This window comes from Arvicanthis niloticus, chromosome 5, assembly GCF_011762505.2.
Source record: "Arvicanthis niloticus isolate mArvNil1 chromosome 5, mArvNil1.pat.X, whole genome shotgun sequence".
Lineage (NCBI taxonomy): Eukaryota > Metazoa > Chordata > Mammalia > Rodentia > Muridae > Arvicanthis > Arvicanthis niloticus.
In genome coordinates, this window is record NC_047662.1 from 66,438,203 (window position 1) to 66,458,168 (window position 19,966).

General features: G+C 42.8%; 1 long non-coding RNA gene across 7 annotated transcripts in view; it reads right to left on the bottom strand.

The window, feature by feature from the left end:
- Positions 1 to 3,206: 3,206 nt before the first annotated feature.
- The window catches only part of LOC143442422 (uncharacterized), a 45,250-nt gene continuing 28,490 nt past the window's right edge, over positions 3,207 to 19,966 (bottom strand). For 3 of the 7 annotated variants that reach the window (XR_013110626.1, XR_013110622.1, XR_013110623.1), the window contains 4 exons: positions 16,443 to 16,532; positions 14,663 to 14,705; positions 14,075 to 14,343; positions 3,207 to 3,868 (listed from right to left, as the gene is read on the bottom strand). This is a non-coding gene — a long non-coding RNA (uncharacterized LOC143442422). The remainder of the gene's footprint in view (positions 3,869 to 14,074; positions 14,344 to 14,662; positions 14,706 to 16,442; positions 16,533 to 19,966) is intronic. The other 4 variants (XR_013110628.1, XR_013110624.1, XR_013110627.1 and 1 more) reach the window with 3 other exon arrangements.

The following is a 19,966-nucleotide window of genomic DNA, read 5'->3' on the forward strand; positions in this document are numbered from 1 at the left end:
ATAATTTCAAATTTGAGAGGTAGAGACGGAAGGAGCAGAAGTTCAAAGTCATTCTCAGTTATGTACTGAGTTCAAATCTGATCCACGATTTTTGTCTCAACAACCAAACAACCCACAAACAAAAATGTCTTGTTTTGGAGTTTGCATTTTTCTCTAGTGACCTATAATACATAGTCATACACTGGGGACAGAGCTGGAAGGTCTGCTGGGCTTTCTTCTTTGTTTTGTTCCGTGCTTATTTTTGTTAAGGTATAAGGTCAGGGATGCAGCTTCACTGTCATCTGCCACCACAGCTGGTTTATGGTGTGGGATCAGGAACTGAATTTACTCAGGGCAAACACATTGTCTCGCAATGAAGTGAGCAGAGATGTCATTGTTCACAGATGGTGACTAAGTCTGAGTCAACTGAGTGCCTCCTACTCCTGTGTGGTAATAGTTGTGCTTTTTTTTTTTTTTCCAACCCCCCTCAACCATGCCTCATGGGAATCTTAAAACAGTACAGGAGCATAGACATGTGTGTGGGCTGTACCTATGTATAGCAGTCTGTGTTTCTTGGTTAAGATTTTGTGAATCTGCCTTGAATGTATCTTGAAGGTGTTACCAGTAGGTTTAGAACACTCAGAAGAAACAATTCTAGCAAGGTATATTTTAACAAGGTGTATAGTGTATATTTGAAATCCCAGCACTCAGGAGGCTGAGGCAAAAGGAACCAAGAGTTCAAGGGCAACCTGGGCTCTTACAATGTATTGTAAGGCTATGTCTCATTAAAAAATAATAATAAATTGGGATGGGTGGGGTGGGTGAGAGAGGACTTAGCTGTTAGTCAACTAAGAACTACCCACGTTCCAAACTAGGTGCTTCTCCACTCCCTGCCCCCTTCAACGACTCCGTGCTAATGGGCTGTCCTCGTTAACAGCCAATGAGACAGATTTTACCATCATCACCTCTGTGGCCTGTCGCTTTAATTTTTCAAAGCCTACTTATTTTTTTCTTAAATTGAATTGTTTGTTATTGTTTTGTTTTTCAAAGATTTATTTATTTATTATTTTATGCATATGAGTACACTGTAGCTGTCTTCAGACACCCCAGAAGAGGGCATCAGATCACATTGTAGATGGTTGTAAGCCACACCATGTGGTTGCTGGGAATTGAACTTAGGACTATTTGGAAGAGCAGTCAGTGCTCTTAACCATTGAGCCATCTTTCCAGTCCCCTCAAAGCCTACTTTTAATGATGGTTCTTAAAGGCTTTAGCCTCCCTTATGACCCACCAGAGGTAGTGGAAAAGAAAGGATGGGAGTTGGGGGTAAGTGAATCTGTTCAGAAAGGTTCTTTGGACAACTCCCTTCTGTGTTGTCTGGAAATTAGCAGTTCAGTTCACAGGTGAGTGGTGGCAGCTCGATCCACTTGCAAATGCTTTCTGGATACACCAGCAGTCCAGTTTGATAGAGTCAGGATAGCAAACACAAATCAGCAGGAGAGACCAGCCTGTCTCAGGGAAGCAAGGTTCAGTGAAGATGCAAGATCAACAGGCATTGCACAGCTAGCTCTATAAGCAAGCCTAGCTCAGTCTCTGTCACTATCTGTGGAGTTCTTTTTATAGTCCCTCCAAACATCATGTGTCCTCCAAGGGTCTCACCTCAGCATGTGTGTCTGTCCCAGCTGACATCACTCGGCCTATCAGCTGAAGTCTGAGGAAGCAGCAAAAAAGCCATGGCACAGCACCAGAAGTTTTTTGGTGCATTTCTCTCTGTGGAGTCACAACAAATGGAGCTCAACTACACAATGTAAGGCAGATCAATACATGTGTGTTGTCAGCAAGGAATCCTTCATCACGTGTTCTTTCATGTGTTTGCTTTAGCAGAACGTCCTCTCTCCTGTGTCTGCTTCAGTGAAACATTCCTTCATGAGTCTGCCTTAGTCTTTCACCTGTGTCTACTTCAGGACAAAAATCTAACGCGCACCCCGGAGCCTTGCATCCGTGGGAGAGAAAGCACGAGACGCAGAGATCGGGTAGTTACTGCAAAACGAGGCTTTTTAATCTGTATCACACACGTGGAAAAACGCGGAAGGGCTGAGCTGTGGAAGGGGCCTGGCTTAAGTACAGTCTAGAGTGACGTATTCACTTCTGATTGGCTGTTCGCTCACCACCCAACATTCAGTGACTTTGGCACGCCTTTCTGCCTGGCAGCTGCGCAGATAATTGTTTACATCTGGAGAAGACACGAGGCTAGCGCCAACTTGGGGTGGCAGATTATATTGCGGCTCCTTACACAAAAACACTCCTGTCTGTGTTTGCCTCAGCAAAACACCATCCAACACAACCGACTCTCCAAAGAACCCTTAAGTTTCCACTTCAGTGGCCCTATTTTCCCATGCACATGCTCCTACCCCTGATTAAGCCTGCCATCATGACCTTGTCTACCACTGTCTCCATCCCTACTCAGAGGCAGCCATTTTTCACCCCCTATTACCTATAAATCTCTTGCATGAGGTCTGCTATGTGGTGTGATTTTTGTGTCTTTTATTGACTCCAATTGCTAAGATACTCTTTCACTTCAAAACCCTGTCATTAGTGGTTAGGGTTATGCTCTGCTATTCTAGAGGACCGTAGTTCAGTTCCTAGTACCCACACAAGGCACTTCATAACAGCCAAACCTCCAACCCCAGGGTATCTGATACCATCTTCTGGACTTTGAGAGCGTCTGCACTCATATATACATATAACCATCCCCCCCTCCGCATATAGACATAATAAAAATAAATATTTGTTTGTTTTGAGACAGGGTTTCTCTATGTAGCTCTGGGTGTCCTAGAACTCTGTGGGCCAGGCTGGCCTCTAACTCATCTGCCGGCTTCTGCCTCCTGAGTACTGGGAGTGCTGGGATTAAAGGCGTGCACCACTATGGCCCAACAATAAAACAAATAAGAGAGAGGAGAGATGGTGGTAATTCCAAAGACTTGAGAAGAAAGACCCCAGCCCAAATATATCGTCACAGCCAAATTTTAAAAAGCAAGCAATTCATTAAAGCAAGTATTTTAATTCATGTTCATGCCTCCCCCTAAGGCAGGGTTCAAGATGTCAGCCTTGGACATGTATAAGACAAGGGCTTTTATAGGTTAGGGATAGGGGTTTTCCAACAGGAGATTTGACAGACATTATAAATGGGGGGATGGTGGTTATAGAAGCAGAACACAACAAAGTGGTCATAACAACAGGTGGTTTTAATAACAAACAAAGGTAAGGGGTGCAAGATGGTCATAACAACTTTTTGAAACGAAGACATGGTTGCTATTTCCTAAGATGGAGTCAGGCTGGTTCATCAGTGTCTCAAGAGATGGGAACATGTTGTTCTTCTAGAAGACCTGGGTTAAATTCCCATTAGCCACATAGTGACTCCCAAACATATGTAACTCCAGTCCCAGGGGATCCCAGGCTCTCTTCACGTATCCATGGACACCAGGCAAGTACAGGATCATAAAAATGTATGCAGAAAAAATACACCTATAGATATTAAAAACTATTTTTAAAAATAAATAAGGTTAAAAAGATGGAAGAGATGATATTCTTTCAGTAATATATTCATTTTATAGCTAAACATATATTGTGATGCTAAACATTATAAAACTCTGTTTATGTTTTTTTACCCCCACTGGCATGGTGACACATACTTGTAATCCCAGCACTTAGAAGGTGAAGGCAGGAGAACCAGAAGTGTAAGGACATCTCAGCTACATGGGGAGTTTGAGACAATCTTGGTCTATGCAACTTGTTTATGCCTGATGCTTTCAGGAGTGGTTCCTCGTAGTGACCAAATGCACTGTCTTCCTTACATATTATCTTCAGCCAGCTTTTGGTAAAGTCTCTCCTGTTGGTAAACAATATCGTCTTTGAAGTGAGCTTATAGGTTGTATAACTGAAAGCTAAGTACAGAAGTTACAGGGGTGTTACATTTTTAGAGAACTGAGAGAACAGCAGAGTTACAGTGTTTGAAGAGGCCTCTTGCCTTGGACAAAGTCTCACTATGTATCCTAGTTGGTTTAGAAATTAGAGTGTAGACCTCAGACTCAGAGGTCTGGCTTCCTCTGCTTCCTAAGTGCTAAAATTAAAGGTATATGACACCATGCCCAGCCTAAAAATTTACTCTTACAAATATTTGCATTTGTGTTTCAAGTCATTTTTAATTTTTAAATATTGAGCTGAGTAGCCAGTTCTAAAATGATTCTTCCTTCTCACAGTTTTGGTGACTCCTACCCATATAGAATCAGATCTGATCCTACAGGATAGAATGGAACAAGCTAGAAAAGACAGTAATGTTGGAGGGCAGATAATAAAGTGTACCTGTAGCTTCTGCATTCTCTTAGATCACTTGCTCAGTACAAATCTAGCCACCCTCTGAGGATGGATGCTCAGAGGTCCCAGTGGAGGAGTCACTCAAAAGGGAAACTGAGGCTCCTTGTTGTGTGACTTCTCCTGAGGAGATGTGAACAAATGTCCACTTACCTCAGATAGTGCCCCATCAATAATAGACTGAAAAAAATTACTGCACCCAAGTCCAGCTTAATGGAATAGTAAGTTCTCTATGGTTATAAACAGCAGTGCGGTAAGGAGTTACTGGAGTATGGGTGACTCAAGGGTAACTGACCCACCAAAAGCCCGCCCCAGAATGATTGACAACTCACAAAACCTGCATCCATGGCATTCCCTACATAGCTCATAGGCAGGTGGGCTGATGGAAGAGTCTTTTTTTTTTTTTTCCCTCATCAACTGCTTAGGGCTTTTATAACTTTAGGGGAAGGACCTTCTGAGTCATGTAAGTTTCACGCCGGGCGGTGGTGGCGCACGCCTTTAATCCCAGCACTTGGGAGGCAGAGGCAGGTGGATTTCTGAGTTCGAGGCCAGCCTGGTCTACAGAGCGAGTTCCAGGACAGCCAGGGCTACACAGAGAAACCCTGTCTCGAAAAACCAAAACAAACAAACAAAAAAAAAAAAAAACCAAAAAAAAAAAAAGAAAAAAAGAAAAAAAAGTTTCAGGAACTGCCTGGACCTTGTAAGCTGTATGATTTTTCCTCCTCCCTAAAAGGAGGAAGATGTGTCATGGTAGGCAATGTGTCAGTTTAGATGAAATACCTATACAACACTATCCTTCTCTTGGCTCTTCTATTCTGTATGCCTTTTCCCTGCAATGTTCCTTAGGCTTGAAGGTAGTGATATAGTTGCCTGATTGTCCCCTTCATGGCTGAGTACTGAGCTATTATGCCAGAGCAATAGTCACTTATTCAGTTATTCTTAGGATCTTGATCAGTTATGAGTCTTTGTAGTATATTTTCCACTGGGGGGTGGGGGGGAAGTTTCCCTGCCATGACCAACTGAGGATGACAGCACTAATAATCTAAGGGCACAAACACAAATGTTTCAAAAGTAATTAAAAAGTCATATAATTCATATCCATCTAACAAAAGACTGGCAGCCACTTCCCCAGTGTGGCTTATAGTTGGAGGCCCAAAAAGGGAAAGCCATTTCCCTCTGCTCAAAAGAATGAATCAAAAGAGATGTGCCCTGTCTCCTCCCTAAAGAGTTAATCCAGTTGGGTAGGTTAATCACCTGGCCTACCCTCAGAAAGACTGATTCTCCTGGAGTCAAGATAAAGGAAAGATATTTTCTTTTCCCCAAATCACACCCACAGGGTGGCGGCTGTTCATGGAGTTGCAGCCCTGCAGCCAGTTAAGCCTGCCTGCTTTCTGAATCACTCAGGAAATCACAGCTTTCCCTTTTCCTTCTTTTCTGTGTCTTTCAGATGCTGGCCAGAGACCAGGAAAGCTTTCTCTGGGTTTTGTACTCTTCCCCAGAAGCCTCTCTGCCCGCATTGTGGCTGACCATCATGCTGGCTTATTAATTCCAACCACATGCCCTTTCCGCTTCCTTTTCTTCATCTCTTTTACTTGGGAAACTGGATTTGCAGCTGCCCTGTTTTTTTAGTTTTGTTTCTTTGTTTTTTTTTTTTTCTTCTTTAATCTAATAAAAATTACCCTTGACCTTTTTTTCTGAGGCAGTTCTTAATTTCTTTTATTAAATAGACTAAGAAACCCAAGAAGGGACCCTAATTCCCCTGGTTACATGTTAGCTCAGGTGGGACTCCTCAATATTTCCATGAATTCTATGACCCTCCCTGACATTTATATTATAGCATCAATCTTGGGTTATTTCCTGGAGTACAGATTTAAAATTCAATCCAAAAGCAGTTGGTTAAACCATAATAGTTATGCCACTATTGTTAGTATTCTGTCTAAACTCCACCTCCACAGTTACCTGGCAATAGCCAGTTATGCTCCTCCCCACTGTTACCTGGCAACCGCCAGGTAGGCCTGATCCACTATAAAAGGGGCTGCTTGCCCCCTCTTCACTCTCTTACTCTTAATCTCCTACTCTCTTACTCTTATCCTCTTACCCTCTTGTCTCTCTGTCCCCTACCCCCCTTCCTCTCTCTCCACGTGGTCATGGCCAGCCTCTACTTCTCTTCTCTCTTATCCTTCTACCTTCTTCTCCCACCTTTGCCCTATCTCCTGAATAAACCTTCTCCCCCTTGGAACCGTGTGGTCTGGAATGGTCTGTTCTGAACTGCGGTTGGATTTCTAACAACTAACAACTATCCCCCTAGTGAGCACATCCTGCCTGTCATGTGGGTAGCATTATGGTGCTAGTTTGTCTTAGTCGAAATTTTTATTACTGTGAAGAGATACCATGACCACATCAACTCTTATAAAGAAAACCATTTAATGGGGCTGGCTTATAGTTCAGAGGTTTAGTCCATCATCATCATGGCGGGAAGCATGGTAGTGCTCAGGCGGACATGGTGCTGGAGAAATAGTTCTACATCTGGATTCTCAGGCAACAGGAAGAAAACGTGAGGCACCAGGTCTGGCTTGAGCATCAGAAACCTCAAAGCCCACGGCCCTAATGACAGTGAGTCTCCTTCCAACAAGGTCCCATCTACGCCCAACTAAATCACACCTCCTAATAGTACCACTCCCTACAGGGGCCATTTTCATTCAAACCACCACATAGTTCTTCCCAGAAGGCTATGTAATGCCTTTCAGCATAACAAATCCAGTCATCAAAAATAGAGCTTGTAGAACAGTTCCAGCCTGAATTTTTCATGTCCTGCAGCTAGAGTATGTTCTTGTAGCTACTAGTGTCTTCTGGAATAAGAATTTACCATTTAGCTCTGGGCTGCAGTTAACAATAGTGGCAATAATTTTATAGTTTGAGTGTCCTTGGAGAGGCATCTCCAGCCAACAACTAAAAGGGATGTAAGGGTTTCACCAAGCAACCCCATAGCTCAGTGAACTTTCCCACCCACAAAACTTTAAACTCTTTTCCTTTCTGTTCTTCTGAAGAATGAAAAATTATAAAAAATCATTTTTATAGAATATATACATATATAGATGCTTTTTAAGATCTTTTAGGGACATGGAAACTTTTCTCTGAAACAAGCCAGGCCAGTTTCAGGAACTGGCTGTAAAGAATGAAAGTCATTCGGGTGGTAAAAACACAATGACAGGGCTGTGGCTCTACGGCTGGAGCTAGTGAGAAATAGTTAATAGATAGTTGACAGGGTAGGGCAGTGATATGGTAAAACCACATTTTTGAGAAAAATGATTGTACTGAGTAATTTCCATGGCTATTAACCATTCAGGGTGGGTTTCTCTGGAATGTTTCGCTATTCTTATGTTATGTATCCTTGGCAACCCCTCACCCCCTCCTCACTCCCCTGGTTTGTGGTTTTCCTCTTTAAAAGATCCCTTATGCCGCCACTCGAGGCTAAACCTTGCTCTTGAGAGAGAGCTTGTGGTTTGACCTTGATTGGCCAACTTCCTTAATAAAGCCTCTGCTGATTGCATCCAGGTATGGTTTCTTGTGATCTTTGGGTGGTCATGATTTCCTGAGACTTGAGGAAGGGTCTCCTGAGTTTGGGGGTCTTTACTTCCTGATGCTTTTACAAATCTTTAAGACACTCAAAGGTTTATGCTGTCTCTGTCTCTCTGTCTGTCTCTGTCTCTGTCTCTCTCTCTCTCTCTCTCTGCGTAGCAAGGTTAACACTTAATGAAAACACCACATCACTTGTATTGGTTGTTTCATCAAAAGCACACTATTAGGTACAGTGCTGTGTATCGGAGACAACACACCATCTAATATGACTCTACGCTCCAATCATTACACTTTTTCAATTGTAATGTTAACTATAGCTTCTTTGACCTCCAATCACTTTCTGTGAGCTGTCTGGCTTCCTCATCCTAGGGTGCTTCTTTACTCATGTTGGTTTCAGTGACAGGCTTCAGGCCAGAAACATGACCTTTCCCTGTCTGGTAGCCATAGTGGATGTTGAAAGGACTGTAGGTTGGGTGAGCAATCTTCACCCCTAACATACTTTGCTATGTACACCACAAACTCTGGAGGTATAGCTGCCTACACCAGGACAAGTCATGCTTTCTTCCTACATCCCTTCTTCATAGACGACTTCCAGGAACTGTTGCTCGGGTTCCAATGCAGCCCGGAACCTCATTAGCTTAATATTTGCCATTCACCGATTTCCCCCTAGAAACCACGTTGACACAAATCGTGCTGTATTTAACTGTGAATAGTAACCTAAACAGAATCTTGTCTACTTTGTCTTGTTCTCATCCTCTCTTGATGGCTTTAGCACTTTATGAAGCTGGTTTACATGCCAGCCTAAATCATTCACGTCTTCTAGAGCTGCCCTGCCTCAGAAAGATCACCTCTCACTGTGGGGCTCCAGAAACTAACGCTAAAGAACCAGAGATTCCTGGATGAACTCTTTTCCCAAGTCTTCTGTGAACATGATCCCCTCTGGCTAACTGAACGCCAAACACTACCTCTCCATGATGCCTTTCCTTCCACTGTCTTCCAGTCCCTGATACTTAGAGGGCCACAGCCATCAAAGTGTCTGAGTCAGTATATAAAGAGACTAGTTTTACTTATATTCTGTCAGTTTGGTGCCTTGGCCTCAAGGAGGGGTGTGCAGTTGGATTGCATCCTTCCTTGGCCTCAAGGAGAGGTGTGCAGTTGGATTGCATCCTTCCTCTGTTTTCTCAGCCTTGTCTGGCTCCACTCACCCTATGCCTCCAGCCTCAGGAGCCAAATGGTGAGATGCTCTCTCATTTCTTGTTTAAAATCGTTCACAGTTTAGCAGTCCAAGGGCCGAATGACCCTTAAATCATCATTGTTCTGTAGCAGGCCAAAGTTAATGACCCAATCTGGGTGCTGAATCACAGATTTTCTTTTCTCCTTCCTCTGTAGCAAAGGTTGGACCTGAGGGATCTCTCCTATAATTTTTAGCCCATTCTCTTGCTCCTTACTGTCTCATTCTTCCCTTGGGGTCCAAGTCTCTGCATCTCACAAGTGGCTCTTGTATAAACCTAACTTGAAATCTTCTCTTGCACTCTGCCCACTGTAGGAATCGGCAAGCCAAGACGCCCATCTTGTCCTTCTCCTTTTCAACTCTTCCTGCTAAATTAGAGCCCCATGGGGAAGACTATGTATTTATAGGAAAGATGAATGTAGCTAGAGTATTTCTCAAGAGCATGCTGTAGTTTTTCCATTATTCATTTCAGTATTTTAAAATGGCATTAATACAGCAATATCAGGCCAACAGAGTCAGCAGTTAAGGCCACATACTGCTCTTGCAGAGAATCTGAGTCTGGTTCCCAGCAACCATGTTGGCTGCTGGTAATTTCTTTAACTCCAGGTCCTGGGGATTGGATGGCCTCTTCAGGCCGCTGTGGGCATGGACTCATATTTACATAGTTCTGTTGTCTCACCCACATATATACACATAATAAAATATAACTAAAAATAAAAATAACAAGACAAAAAAGCAATAGGTGCTCATTTTATACTTTCATGAAAGAATACAGAAATACAGAGAATAAAACAAAGTACCTTAAGTCCTACGCCTGGAAGATGGCAGACAACTATAGCTGTCACCAGGCTTAGGTCATGTCACCAGGCTTAGGTCCTATCACCAGGCTTAGGTCCTATCACCAGGCTTAGGTCCTTGAAGGCATATGGTTTGGTTTCCTTCTGTCTTTCACATGACAGTGTCACAATTTTATAGAAAATACAGAACAAACCCAAGGAAATATGCACCTGTCAGTTAAACTGAGAGATAAAGGTTCCAAACCTCTCTTGGTGCCAGACATTAACCATTCCCCTCCCCAACATAGGATTCCTAGAGAAATTTCAATTCTTTGGGTTCCTTGTTTTAGAGTTTCTGTTTATAGTTACTTAGTAAGTGAAAAGCAATTAAATTGCCAGAAAATATTCTTATACTTAATGAAACCAAATAATGCCACATATAAATATTATTTTGGTCTACTTGAGGTTGAATAGGAGCCCTCCTGGGGACAAGGGGAAGATATATTGAAAATATGAGGACCAGATTTCTTTTTAAAATTGCATTTTGGGTCTGGTGAGATGATGCAGTGAGTAAAAGTACTTGCCACCAATCCTGGCACCTGCATTGATCGCTGAGACTCCTGAGATTTACATGGTAGAAGGAAAGACTTGATTTATGAAAGTCTCCTGACCTCCCTCCAAACACACACACACACACACACACACACACACACACACACACAAATTTAGAGTTTCATTCTCAAAAGCTGGGTGTGGAGGCGAATGCCTGGAATCTCAAAGTTGGGAGGAAGAAGCAGGAGGATCAGAAATCCAAGGCATATTTAGCTACATAGCAAGCTCAAGGCCAGCTTGGACTATATGAGGCCCTGGGCCCTGTCTCAAGAAGATAGGTAGGAAGGGAGATAGATAGATAGATAGATAGATAGATAGATAGATAGATAGAGCATGTAGTTTTTGCTACCCTGTTTTAAGCTCCAGGCTGACCACGCTAGCGGCCCTGCCCAGGATCTGTGGATGAAACACACACACACATTAACTTATTTTCAACCTGCCTTATTGGCTCAGTTGTTGGGTACGTCTAATCTCCCACTGCTGTTGTGCCCTGCCCAATACTCTTAGTTCAGCACCTCTTAATCTGCCCTCAGCTTCGGTTGCTCAGTTACCTTCAGTCTCAGCTCAACATCCTAAATCTGCCCTCAGTTGAGTTATGTTTCTAACCTCCTGCCTGGAGAAGGAGACTATGGCCACTCCACCCATGAACTCACAAGGCTGATCACCTTTTCTCCCTCCAAAGCATGGCAAAAATCTCTTTTTCCCCTGCATTTCTTAGCCTGCCTTGGGACCTGAAAGCCCCAGCTCTTTCCTTTGGCCTAGCAATTAGCCCCTGGGGAAGAGGACCACCTTCTACAGATAGATAGAAATCTAGCTTAATAGCTAGTTAGCTAGCTAGATTGATTGATTTTCATTCTCACAACTAGTGGGGAAATTGTCAGGCCTTAACTAATTCCAGCAACTTTACATAAAAGACTGTGGCTTCTTCTTGCATAGAGGATAGAGGCAGACATATGTCTCTTCATCAATGCTATCCCATAGTTTGATCATCTTGAAGAGAGAACTCCATTGGAAGCTTTTGCTTATGGATTCTTTCTTACCTCATTGAGGCAAATCAGCTTCAAAGTGACTAAAGACCTTAACATCAGACCTGAAACCCTAGACATAGGCAAGGGGTTTCTCTCGCAGTTGCTCAGGAAATAAGGCTCGCAATTGCCAGATTAGACCTGTGAAATTAAGATGCTTCTATACAGAAAAGGAAACTTTTCTGTGCAGAAAAGTAAAGCAATGACCTATAGAACAAGAGAAAATCATTGTGAGCTGCATATCTGCCAGAGGATTAATATCTAGAATATACTAAAAACCTCAAAGAACTAACTAAACAACAAGAAAGCAAGCAACTCAAGCAACAAGTGAGCTAGTGGACAGGCAGTTTTCAAAAGGAGAACTACAGATGACCAATAAATATGAAAAAGCCGTAAGAGAAATGTAAATAAAAACATTAAGATTCCATCTTGCTTCAGTCAGAATGATAATGATTAAGAAAATGAATAATGGAAACTACTGGTTAATATGTGACAAAAGAAACCGTTATACACTACTGGGGGAATACCAACTGCAAAAGTAACCTTTATTCGTCTGATGTAATTGTCATCTCCAAGGCTTACTGCCTCCATTTGCTAACCTAGGCCTAGTTCTAGAAGCTTCTAGCCTCTGTACAATCTAATCTAGACCTAGAACATTTTTAGCCTCTGAGACTTACTGCTGAATAAGCTCACCCTTTCTAGTTCTTTCTGATCTCTAGCTGGCTGGATCAACTCAGCTGTTCTGGATCAAACTCCTCTCTAAGCTGACTGATTCACTCTGACATCTCTCAGCTTCTCTGAGCTCTGCTTGTCTTCAAACTAACTCTCCAAGTTTGTTCTGGTCTTCTGGCTCCTTCTTATTCTCTGGTTTGTTCTGTCTTAACCTGTGTCTAGCTTGTTCTCTCTTCAACCTGTCTCTGTAAAACTCTCCTGGTAAAACTGCTTCCTCCCTCTCTGTGTACTACTCTCTTAAGTAGCCTCTCTTTTCTACCTGTTCTCATGAAAGCTGGGTATCCTATTCTGTCAAATCTTTCTCAGATTCGTCACTTTGTCTGCCTCTCAATTAGATGTCACTTTCAAACATGGCTGCTTTCTTCTACAAACGAACTTTACCTTCATTGTTTGGGATTCAAGGTGTGTGCTAAGAGTGTCTTATTTAAGCCAGAGTAGCCATGTTGCTGGATTAAAATTCCTCTAAAATCAACTAGTTCAGCCACTATGGAAATTAGGATGAAGGGTTTTTAAAAAAATTAATAGTAGATCGTCAATATGACCCAGCTAGGTCATTCCTTGGTAATTTCTCAGGGGACTCCAAGGAGACACATCACAGAGATATGTATGCATCAATATTTACTGCAACAGTGTACACAGTAGCTAAGTTATGGAACCACCAGTGGTGTTCAACCACAGAGGAGTGCTAAGAAAATGTGCCTTAACCACCCGATGCATTTCTATGTTAACAAGCAATGTCATTTGCCTGAAAGTCATTTGCAGTTGAAAACAATTGCATTAGTAAAAAGCCATTTGCAGAAAGACAAATTACATGTTTAGTCCCACTTGTGTTTCCTGGAGTTAGGTTTTATACAGAGACGTGAAATATGACTTGAGAGTAGAAGGAAAGCTGTCCGAGGGGACAAGGGAACCAACTGGAGAGGGAGGAACAAGAAAAAGATGAGTAGGAGGGGATTGTGGTGAACTATGCTCTCAACATATGACATATACAAAAGCATAACAACAAAAAGGAACACAGGCTAGAAATCCCAGAGACCCCAGGTGATCCTGAGGGACCCAGGTAATTCTGAGGGACCCAGGTGACCCTAAGGGACAGCAGACGTTTTGCCACACCCCTAGATACTAGGATCCTGACACAAGGCTGCAGCCCTCAATAGATTTGTGTCCTTCAGTCACATAAGGGCAATGCCCTTAGACCCACCACAGGTAGAAGAGGTCACATAGCCTCAAAACAGATCTCCCTATTAATGAGGTACCTAAAGGCCAGAAGGGGTTAGCCAATTAAACTTTCCTTCCTAGACACTCCTCCCTGCAAAAGGCATTTAACCTCAGGCCCATCCTGAGAAAACGGGGTACAATTTCTCATCTACTTTCCTCCATGACAATAAACATCTTAAAATCATGGACTGCTTCTTGTCATCGGAATCCTCCATGGGGAACAATGGAACAGGCCTTCACCTACAAAGCTGCCGTCTAATCTCCCACAGAAGACCTATCTTCCGCAGAAGACCTCTCTGCGTTCAAAGAAAGGATTAATTATTTTATTATTTATGTTCCCAGCCACAGCAACCACCAACCCAAGCAAGCTGCTGAAGACCGAGCCAAGCCAAATCGCTGCAACCAGCCAAGGACTTTCCCAGCGGGGCGCAGCCGAGGCATCTCTCCCCCCTCTCCCCTTTAGCCATGGGCCAGTTCAGTCCATGGGCCCCCACTTTATTCTCAGCTCTTTTGTGGCTTCCAGCGGTGCCTGGTTCCCCAAGAAAACCCACCTGGCACCGGTGTGGGGCGAGAGCGCAGTCAAACTTGCAGTCCCGTGTCCTGCCTCCCAGAGCAGCAGCCAGACCTGGGACCCCCACTTTACCCAACGTTCCACAGCACTCCATCCTCTCCAGCAGCTCTCACGTGCTTTCTGCCCCTTCCTCAGTGTTCCCAGAGTCTTGGATGGAGTAATGCATGTTTCCTTCATGGGTAAGCATTCAACAGGAACATGTTCTCAGGACTTTATTCATTTAAGTGTTTCTTTAGTTGCTAGTGCTCACTGCAATAAATAAATAAATAAATAAATAAGCAAGCAAGCTTCTCAGTTCAAAGATGAGAGCATCACTGACCTATGAACATAAACATAATTTGTAAGCAAGCAGTTTGATAAGCATATCATGCTCATTTAGTGTAATAACATGTAGTGGCAACACTCTCATTATGTTCTTTCCAGCCATGGGAAAGAACCTATTACCCTGTTAACCCAGGCGTACAGTGTCAGACACGAATTCCATCCTGTGCAGAAGACTTCAAGATTTGTTTATGTTTGTATGTATGAGTATTTTGCCCCTGTGTGTGTGTGCCCACCATATACATGCCTTGTTCCTGTAGACACCAGAAGAAGCTGTTGTATCTCTGGACCTGGAGGGATGGATAGGATAGTCACATGATATCATGTAGGTGCTGAGAATCAAACCCAGGTCCACTGCCAGTGGAGCAAGTGCTCTAAACCACTGAGACATCTCTCCAGTCCCGGCAGCAAGTTTTACATCCGTTTTTATAAATTAATTTAGTTTTACTTTTTAAAAAAAAAGATTTATTTATTTTATGTATATGAGTACACTGTAGCTGTCTCCAGACACAGCATTAAAAGGCATCAGACGCCATTACAGATGGCTGTGAACCTCCATGTGGTTGCTGGGAATTGAACTCAGAACCTCTGGATCTTAACTGCTGAACCATCTCTCCAGCCCCTAAATCCATTTTTTTTTAAAGCAGTTGTTTATTCCCAATAATACTTATGTTATCATTGTACCAGTGGGCATATTATCAGATAGATGAACAATATAACAAATAGGGACCACAGATGAATAACACTGTTGATGACAACTTTCTTCCAATTGCCCTATGTAGCACCTCTGGCATTATGACTAAGCAAGCCAGCTTATCCCACTTTAATTTCTCTACGTCCAGCAACTAGAGTATGTAAACACGTTGCTTAGTTACGAATGTACGTGGGTTCTTGGGAATAGTTAGTTTTACCTGTACTGCCTAATGTTATTTCTTGTAAAGATATTGGGGAACACACTGTTTCTTCATATTCATTCACTAGAAGAAAAATAGAATGTAGTCACATTGTAATTTTATACTGCTTGAAAGATTTTTCTGGGGTATATAAGCTATGGAAGGAAAAATAAAGTGTGTGTTGGAGCTTGTTCCATTTACCGACTGTGTGTATATATGTATATGTGTATATGTGTGTATGTGTGTGTGTGTGTGTGTGTGTGTGAAATGCTTGGAGCTTGCTTGTTGGAGATTTGCTCCATCCATTAAGTATGTGAATGTGTATATGTCTGTCTATAGATCTGTATGCATGCATGTGTGTATTACTTTGTGAGCGTGTGCGTGTGTGTGTGTGTGTGCGCGTGTGTGAATTTTCTCTTTTTCCTTTCCTTTCTTGCTGGCACTAAGAGTTAAAAGAGTTCTGAGGGTTTTTTTTTTTTTTTTTTTTTTTTTTTTTCTGAGTAATTTCTCTAATAGCTGGCTGACATACACAGCAGCCCCCAGTGGTCACTATCTGGACTGACCCTCATCAGCTTCTCTTAGTGCTGACTCCCCTACTCCCCAAAGTCAGCTGCATTTAGCACTGACCCCATCTGCTGACATCACACCTCGCTGCCTGCCTCAGTTTACCCGCTGGATGTCAAAACTGAGTTTTGACATTTCCACAAACTAATTTTACCTGAAAGGTGTGTGCTAAAGGCATGTCTGTATTTCAGGCAGAGGGATTAACCGTGTCTGGCATGTCTATGCTCCAGCCGGATCACACAGACTTCGCTCTTTCCATGTAATCTCCTGCCAGAGGATCCATGTTGCCGGATTAAAATTCTTCTACCATTGCTCAAAATTTCTCTTTAAACTTTCCTCATTTGTGTTTTTACTACTAGGAAGTGAATACACACTGAGATAATAATGTTAAAAATCAAATTTAGATTACAGACATTTCTTTGTCACCAAACAGCTTGAAAATTTTTAATCTGCTAGCCTATTTTTGGTTTTACATGTGTTACAACATGTCTTAGGGTTTTATTGTTGTGAAGAGACACCATGACCATGGCAACTCTTATAAAGAAAAACAGTCCACTGGGGCTGGCTTACAGTTCAGAGCTTTGGTCCATTATCGTCAAGGCGGGAAGCACAGCAGACCAACATTGTGCTGGAGAGATAGCTGGAGTTGTACATCTGAATCTGTGGATGGCAAGAGACAGCAACACTGGGCCTGGCTTGAGCTTCTCAAACCTGAAAGCTCACCCCCCCACCCCCACCCACACACACACACAGTGATATATTTATTTCCTCTAACAAGGCCACAGCTACTCCAACAAAGCCACAACTTCTAAGAGTGCCACCCCTATCAACCTATGGGGGCCATTTTTATTCAAACTACCACACAATACAACACCAGGTTTGACCAGCAGAAAATGATTTTTTAAAGACAATTTTAGAATTTGAGTTGTTCACCCCTGCCTATTGCAACTTAGTGTGGGACTCTGCTCAATGATCACTCAGAGACCCATGTCTTCCTTTGTCTTGTAGAAACAACATCTAGAACACATGGCCTCCTTTGTAATCTCTGGGAGAAAAGGACTCATCAGAATCTCTTAAAAGGAAGGTGGCTAGGAAATAATCTTCCACATGCCTCAAGGGTAAAAGACAGCATGCGTTTGGTCTAACATAGAAACGAGCTTTTTTTGTGTTTACTTTTGATTGATGGGTTGATTGATTGACTGACTGGTTGTGTGTCTATGTTTGGGCTCAAAGAGATCAGAGAACAACTTGCGGCAAATGATTCTCTCCTTGCACTATGTGTATCCTGGGAATTGAACTCAGTTCATTAGGCTTGTTGTTGTTCCCCACAAAACCATCTTGCTGGTCCTCATTGTGCCTTGTATCTTCTTTTATTGTTTAATTTGGGCACAGAGTCTTTGTGGGGGAAAAAAGGCTTGGGGATCCCAGGGTTCCTCCCGCCATGCTGTGGGTAGTCGGCTGGGAACTCTCTGGGTTCCTCCAGCTGGAAGTTGGGCCCGGCTGTTCATTAACTAAAAGCCTCTCCCTGGCTCCTCACGGTTCCTCATAGCGGCGCAGCCCCAACACAGGAGGAAGCCCTTGGTTTTCCTAAACTGGTTTATTCACATGGCAGATCATGGATGGATCTGGATGCATACCCCATAAACCCAGGATCGACCTGAGTTAAAAGGGGAGGGGAGAAGGGGGAGGGGCTGGGGAGGAATGTTTAATCGGCTCCACCTCTGGCCTTCAGGTACCTCATTAGTATGTAAATCTCTCTAGGGCCTGTTCGCGCCCTCCACCTGTGTACATGACTGAAGGGTGGAGGTGGAATGGAGATTAGACCTCGTGTTAGGCCCAACAAGTCTTGTTACTTTTCTTTAGCTGGTCTCAAAGTCCTGGTCTTGACTTTCATTAGCCTCCTAAGTAGCTGAGATTACATGTCTTCGTTATCATGCCTGACTTAAGCCCATAATTTTAGAACATAATTCTAGTAAGAATGATGACAGGTAAAATGCACTAAGCACTTCTATATTCTATTCTGCAAAGGAGAATTCATGAGCCATGTGTCACCTGGAGAAGAATGCCCCACCCACAATGTGGGCAGATGTTCCAAACAGACTGTGTGATTTACTCTTCCCAACATAATAGATATTGTTACTCCTATTGACTACAGTAAGTGATTAGAATGTAGTTCTTTTAAATGGTTTGCTAGGAGATATGAGGAGGGAGAGCTGAGGTTCTATTTGAACTCACTATTTGAAACCTAGATACTTACTTTCTGCTCTATTGTACCCTAATGAAGAAGTAGCCATCTGTAAAGCATGGAAGTGGAGTCAATAAACCAGCTAAAATTCCAGTGGGGGGAGGGGGGAGGAAAGCTGGGATGAGCATATATGGTATCACTAGCATCTAATTACAGCACCTAGGAATAGTATCTAATTACAGCAGAGGTAGGCTGATCTCTGTGGGTTTGAGGCCAGTCTAGTCTACAAAGAGAGTTTCAGACCAGTCAGGGCTACACAGTGAGATCCTGTTTCAAAATCAAATCAAACCAAACCACCCCCCAGGCCCTGAAAACGAACAAAACAAGATATATCTGTTGCTACTCGAAAGATCCTGGACAGACAGTGGAGACATATTTACAAGTGAGATCACATGGCTCAGATAGTGATCAACTGGGGGTGACATGACTCCCAGTCTCCTGATGGAGAGGGGTGTGTGCACCATGGTAAATGTAGGAAGATGTGTGTCATCTGGCAGATAGAAGCCCAGATTAGGAGATAGGCTGTTGATCTGGTTGGAGCTGTCGACTTGAGAAGCCTACGCAAAGATGACAGTTTGCAAAGGTGATGGCTATTATCCAGAGAGAAAATAACACAGAATAAGCAAAGGGTCAAGAAACTTGTATAGGAGATAAGTTTGGTGAGGGTGGGTATTGGATTCTGTAGTTTAGGGGAAGGAAGAAGAGGAAGAGGTCAGGGACAGAGTGCAGCCATCTGTTCTTTGCCTCTTTCTCTTCTTCAGTAAGTGGTCATGTTTGCAGGTTTCGTTATAATCTAACAGTGTTTAGCTTTGGACATTCTGTGGGATTCATGAATCTGGCACCCAATTTTAATCTCCAGAGGCCTTTAAAAACAGACATTAGGGCTGGAGCAATGGCTCAGAGGTTAAGAATACTGACTGCTCTTGTTGGGAACCACATGGTGGTTCCCAACCATCTGTAATGGGATCTAATGCCCTCTCTGTTTTGTCTGAAGACAGCGACAATGTACTCACATATATAAAATATTTAAATAAATCTTTAAAAAACCAACCAACCAACCAAACAAACAAACAAAAAAACAGGCATTAAAGATCTGAAAATGTGTTCAGTGGTAGAGTACTTACTTGCTTAGAGTATGGATTTCATCACTTGTACTACCAAGAGAAAACAAAACTGAAGTAAAAAAAAAATATTTGGACATATACAAAAAGGGTTAAAATGAAAAAATTCAAGGAAGATCATTTTGATGAAAGATGAATGTAAAACATTGAAGAAAGTCTGTCACCAGGAAGGAGAGACCAATTAGCAAACTGCTTCAGAACCAGAATTGGCAGACTGCAGCTTCTGAGTTATCTATCATCTGGACAAAACCCCCAGCTTCTCTGTCATCATATCCCTTTCTCTGCTGGTCCTTTGCTAATGCTTGTAGGGCTGGGATGTAGCCCAGCAGTCAAATGCTTTTTTAGAATGTAGGAAAACCCCAACTTGTAAGTTTAGCATAATAAGAAAAAACCAACAAGCCAGCCAGTCTTCAGGACTAGGGGTGTGGCCAAGCATAGAGCATGTGCTTAACATTATCCTAGGTTAATTCCCAACACCAAAAATAAAAGCCAGATCACCTTAGACAAATTAAATTTAGCAGTTTGTTTGAGAAAGGGGAGATCGTGCGCCCTGTGTCTCCCAGGATCAGCGAGAACCACCTAGCAACGTGGGCACAAGACACTTGACAGAAAAAGGAAGTGTCCAGAAATGGGTAGACAGGTTTCAGCTGGTTTGTGTGTGTGCACAAACAATGCTGACAGTCTGACAGGAGTCTTAGCTGTTCATCTCAACTATGCACAATGGCAGC